Below are 6,648 nucleotides of genomic sequence, written 5' to 3' on the forward strand. Positions count from 1 at the left end.
CCAGATGTCTTCTGAACTAACCAGTTGGAGATAATAAAATGGGGGTTTCAATCTTCATCTCTACATTTGACACAATAGTTTTATGATGTGTTAAAATTTTTCCTTCTTGTTTTTACTTTAACGTTTTTCATGCTGTTTATTACTGTTTATTTTGTACAGTTATTAAGTAATTGTAGTTTCAAAATTCACTTCATTTAAACACGAATCTTAAATTTCGTGTTACTGTTCATACACTTTTCACCTGGGATATTTTTCAACACATTTCTCAATCGGTCTGAATTTTCTTTCTTTTCGTTTAGATTGATGCAGTCTTAATCTGTCTACTAGTGAAGTAATTTCTTTACTGGAGGTAATAGCTGTAATGGAAGTCCTTATACCTTTGAGTCACACTCACTTTCACATCTGTTACTGAGTATAACAGAATCAATGGAACCTGGTATCCATTACTCAATACCTATAAGATCCTACAGTGTGTTCTTTCAATACCCAAGTGTTCTGATAGTTATCTAATCAGTGAAATACTCAACCTCTGTACACATTTACCACCCATCTCAGAAAGAACAGTCATAACTTTTGGTCTCCAATACCACATCGTTTTGCTTAGATAGTAAATTAATTCTATTTAGTTAGACCAAGTTACTTATATATGTTTCCTTCTCAAGGTTTTATACGTCACTCAGTCCACACCTGCATCTGTCCTTTTGATAACACATTTATGGCCAGCTCAAACTTAATTTCCAGTCCTTATCCTTCACAAAATACCCCTCTAAGTACTTCCCCTTAAATATCACTCATTCATCAGACTCGGTGTCAAATTATCATTCCACTATCACCACTCTCCGGTTTCAAACGTGGCTTTTGGATTAACTGTACATGTAGCTTATTTACTTTTCATTTCTATATATCATTTTTCCTATACTATACTACACTAGAGAATGTTATAACTGTACAATCTCCTGCTGGTTAGTTTGTGGTAAAACTGGTTTTAGAAAAGTACTGGACCAACCAAATAGTATTAGTTGGTTAAGACACCCTGTCATATCTTTTCAAAAGGTTGATTCCAAGGTGGTCTGGTATAGAAAGGAGACAGACTGGTCTAGATGCACTGTGTTGGCTAGGCCATGGGAAAGGTGGACCAACCATCATATCTACAACTAAGGATGCCATCCTCTTTTGACACCCAGTTTAGTGAAACGTACTGTCAACGTGGGCGAAGACTGTATCTGGTTATGAGCGTTGTCCCACATGTGTTTTCCTCTGGGTTGGGATGTTGCACTCCAATAGAGATGCATTTGGACACTTTCCGAAGGGTGCTCATCACTGTTTCCTCAACCAAGTCAGTGTGAGTTTAGGTAAGATATCGACTCACACTTCTGGTACTTCTTTTCTGGGAAGCGGCTGCGACAGTAGAAGTAGTCACGTTCCTGTTGAAACCTTGGATAGGTGGAACTAGTGTCGGCAGAAACTGAACAGTAAAGCCATCTTATGAGAAGTGGTATCTATCGGAAATATATTTACGGTGTATTAGAAATATTAAGTTTTCATAAATTCACAATCAACGTACAATAACTTTTTTTAAAGAAATATAGACACTACAGATGAAAAGCAAAGCTGAAAATTGACATTACCAAAACTGTATTCAAATTTTATGTGTGTAATCTAGTGTATATATAAATAACTATAGATAAACGTATTTATTGGTCCTTCTGTTTGTAATTTCAAAAGTAGAATTATTTGGTTTTCTTTATACAAAATACTTACCGTCATAACTTATCAGTATGTTTAACCTGTAAAGGCAGATCACAGATATAATGACACATTTAAATGATATAACAGTAATATCTGATTCCATGTAGTCCAAAACATCAATTATGCTAAGGATATTGTTGAAACATGTTATTCAGAAGAGATTCAAAGAGACTATATCCACATGTTCAGATTATTTATTGATACGAATAATTGAAATCATGTATATGTTTTTGCAACAAAATTTTATCAAAACTGTTGGTATGTTGTATTAATAAAATTATAATTACTACAATTATCCAGTTTTGTAACATTAATTTTAGTTACTGTAATCCTACAGTTTTATAATATTACTTTTTAATTACTACAATTATCCAGTTTTGTAATACTTTAATGCACTGGGCTTCATCATTTGTGGTGAGTGCAACACAGATAATCTTTTGTAAAAGTTTGTGCTTAAAGACAACTAAATAAAGTGTAATATTATTATTATTATTTTATAAATAATTGAAAATTGTGTTAATTTTGCTCGTGAAATCTACCGATTTTTAATGTTAATTTTATCTTCTTAAATCCTTTTATTATTTTAAACTTATGGAACCTTCCAGTTTTATTACACTATTTTTGTTTTATAACACTATTTGTGTAATTGTGTTAAAAATACTACAATTTATCTGCATGTGCTACGATCACGTGTTTCAACATCTACCTGCGTTACTTGTTTGTTTTGGAATTTCGCACAAAGCTACTCGAGGGCTATCTGTGCTAACCGTCCCTGATTTAGTAGTGTAAGACTAGAGGGAAGGCAGCTAGTCATCACCACCCACCGCCAACTCTTGGGGCACTCTTTTACCAACGAATAGTGGGATTGACCGTCACATTATACGCCCCCACGGATGGGAGGGCGAGCATGATTACGAGTCACACGCCTTACGTACTTGGCCATGCCAGGCCACCTGCGTTACTGAAAACACTGAACTGTTTTTAACTTTTCAAAGAGGAAAATGAATTGTAAGTATTAGGTTAAGAAAATGAGACATTTATTATCCTAGTTCCGAAGTTTAATTTTTGCTAAAAGAAAAATTATATATATTTGTTCTTTTTTTAGTTTTGCGCAACGAATATCTAAGAGATCCGTCTCTAATTCAGCAGTGTAAAACTACGCATCACTACCTACCGCCAACTTTTGGACTACTCTTTTACCGACGAAAAGTGAGATTGACCGTTAAATTATAATGCCTTCACGGTTGAAAGGGCAAGCATATTTTAGGTGATGGAGATTTGGATCACGAGTCGAGCGCATTAAATACCCGGCTATATGGGGCGTGATTATATGTTATTGTTAGAGAGAATTATATCTAAGTCCAATATAATATTTTCATAGTTTTGTTTTAGTAAGAGAAATGTTCATCAAAAAATTTGTTTAAGAAATAAAACGAAAAAATGTATTGTGAGAAAAATGTAACATTATGAGAAGCGGTTAAACGAATGTTTATTTTTGTTTTCTCTAATGATTGGCAACCAAAGAAGTTTGTTTGTTTGTTTATCTTTTTTGGAATTTCGCACAAAGCTACTCGAGGGCTATCTGTGCTAGCCGTCCCTAATTTAGCAGTGTAAGACTAGAGGGAAGGCAGCTAGTCATCACCACTCACCGCCAACTAGTGGGCTACTCTTTTACCAACGAATAGTGGGGTTGAACGCACATTATAACGCCCCCACGGCTGAAAGGGCGAGCATGTTTGGCGCGACTCGGATGCGAACCCGCGACCCTCAGTCGCACGCCTTAATGCGCTTGGCCATGCCGGGCCACCAAAGAAGTAAATTACTATTAACGAAAGTGTTTTATGTATTTTATCAAACGAAAACAAATATTATTATATTATATATTATTTCTCATATTACACTGATTTTCTATATTTTGTATGAATACAAAGTTATTAAAAAGTAAAGCTACTGGCCGCTGTTTTTAATTTTAAAAGTCCCCAGTAGTTCAGCGGATAACCACTACACAATGATCAATCTAAGAAATAGGCTAACCAACCAACTTCTCAAAAAACATAACAGTTGTTTACATCTGAACTAGTAATTTAGGGAGAGTTTTAACGAGTTTTAGTTATGAAAAACAGTTTCCCTCTATCTTATCTGGTACACCTCAGATCTGATTCACTATTTCCCACAATAGAACAGCGGTATGTTTGAAAACTCACAACGTTAGGAACCGGGTTTTGATACCAGTTGTGGGTACAACACAACCCATTGTGTAGGTTTGTGCTTACTAAAAACAACAAATAATTTTAAACTACTGACCAGTAGTACTGTTCCCTCACACACACGCTAAATGAATTGAATGTCATTCTTTAAACGTACCTAATCGCAATATGCCAAGCGTGATTTTGAGTATGATAAAAATTAGTAAAAGCATATTTCTTTATTTGCAAAAGTTTTGCTTAAAGCCCTAATGCATTCTATGATTTACAGTGTCTTCAGCTGTGGAGTGCAGTTTCGACTTTTCTGAGCTCGACTGCAAGGCTTGGGTCACTGAAAGTGTTTTAAACATAATCTATTACATAACACACGCGACAATAATTTAAAAGTACTCAGAAAGTAATTTAACAAATTACTGGACTAGCTATTACATTTTAGTAATTTTATATAGAAAGAAATTATTCTGATGGTTTATTTACAGTTTTTTGTTCTTCTTTTTTAATGTTGTTGCTAACTTGAGTTGAAAAATATGTAATAATCATAAGTTGCATGAACCACGTTTGTGGTTTATAATAGGAATCGCTACATTTGTTCTTTGTTATTTAATATTGTTCCGCCAGCCTATGGCAAAACTGGCTGTGAATATTGTAACAAAACCTGGACAGTATTACTAAACGCATCATTACAAATTGCGTAAGGTACTTTTTAACTTTATCTGATTACGTATCAAATTACACCTACACAGAATAACGGTTGACACCCAGTCATTATAATTTGAGCTCCACATGACCATGTAGTTAGGGCGCTCGAGTCGCTATTTGAGGATCGCGGATTCGAATAACCGTCATACTAAACTTGCTCATCCTTTCAGCCCTGGGGACGTTATATGCAAAGGTCAATCTCACTATTCGTTGGTGAAAGAGTAGCCCAACAGTTGGCGGTGGGTGATGATGATTAGCTGCATTTTCTCTAATCTTATACTGCTAAATTAGGGACGGCTAGTACAGACAGCCCTCGTGTAGCTTTGCCCGAAATTCAAAACAAACATTTTAATGTAGTGTGTACTTTGTGTGGAGCCTCATAATTTATTACATGTATATAGCTGTTTTCAAGCCGTGGATGTAATTTAATGTTTATATGTCAGCACTGACACATGTAGCATTGTGATTATTACAACTCGTGTATCATTTGTTTGTGTATTGTTCCTCCTATTTACGACACTGAAGATCACAGTTATTTTTTACCAATGCACGATTGATTTCGGCCTTATTATAGAAACGTCTAAGTTGTCTCCCCCGACAGAATTTATTAAACCGTACATAGCACTAAGCTCAGTTTCGAACATCGGATCGGCAGTCACGGTGGTGGCTGATGGTAAGTGTCGAATTGTAGCCAACATTACGTGACTGCAGATGGAGTAACCATGCTTGAAGAAGTGACAATGGTAAAAATAACAGCGATTCTGAAGGAAAGTGAGACATGCATTTTATATATGTATATTTTATTTCAAGAATATTTAGTTTCAGATAAAGTGTATAAAGTGACACAACCCAAACAAAGGAGGTAAATATTTATTAATTCAATTCATAAATATTAATTAACACATTTTGAACCTTGTGTCACGTTAAAAGGACATCTGAACTGTGACCTGTCTGGCTCTGACTATCGGAGAGTCAGATGAAGAAATATAACATGGATAAGAAATATTAAAACTATATATCTTATTACAACACATTGTCTTATATTTACATTAAATATATAACTATAGTAGCTATGGATATTTTAAAATCATATATATAACATTTGGTATGTGCATCACGATACAACACACTGTTGGTGCATGAGCTATCAATTACATCCAGTCTCCATGAACCAATCTAAATAGTACTCTGCCATTAGACAGATTTATGTCCATGATGGACCAATATAAATAGTACACTTGCCATGAGATAGGTTTATGTCCATCATGGACCAATATAAATAGTACACTTGCCTTGAGACAGGTTTATGTCCATGATGGACCAATCTAAAAGTACACTTGCCATTAGACAGGTTTATGTCCATCATGGATATATGTGAATATAAAACGATTATCAAAATAATTAATATTGAGATGTGGGATACAGATTTTCATCAAATTACAGAAAGAAGTTAAACAGCTTAAAATGAAAATACGTGACAAAAATAAACAAATTAAAGGTTCGAGTGAAAATAGGGATTTGTAGCTGAAATTAAACACTTTTAAACTTTCCCTCTAGTTTCTGTATAACTCTTCGGGTTTTTTTTAATTAAACAGTTTTTAATAATCATGTGTATAATGACATACAACTGTCTTATAAGATAATGTTGCATTATTACAGGGCCTGGCATGGCCTAGCGCGTTAAGGCGTGCGCTTCGTAATCTGAGGGTCGCGGGTTCGCGCCCGAGTCGCGCCAAGGATGCTCACCCTCCCAGCCGTGGGGCGTTATAATGTGACGGTCAATCCCATTATTCGTTGGTAAAAGAATAGCCCAAGAGTTGGCGGTGGGTGGTGATGACTAGCTGCCTTCCCTCTAGTCTTACACTGCTAAATTAGGGACGGCTAGCACAGATAGCCCTCGAGTTGCTTTGTGCGAAATTCCAAAACAAACAAAGCATTATTAACAATAAGGATGACTTACTTTTAGAATAAACTTAATAAAACGAAAGAGTAATTT

Source organism: Tachypleus tridentatus, unplaced genomic scaffold (genome assembly GCF_004210375.1).
Source record: "Tachypleus tridentatus isolate NWPU-2018 unplaced genomic scaffold, ASM421037v1 Hic_cluster_1, whole genome shotgun sequence".
NCBI lineage: Eukaryota > Metazoa > Arthropoda > Merostomata > Xiphosura > Limulidae > Tachypleus > Tachypleus tridentatus.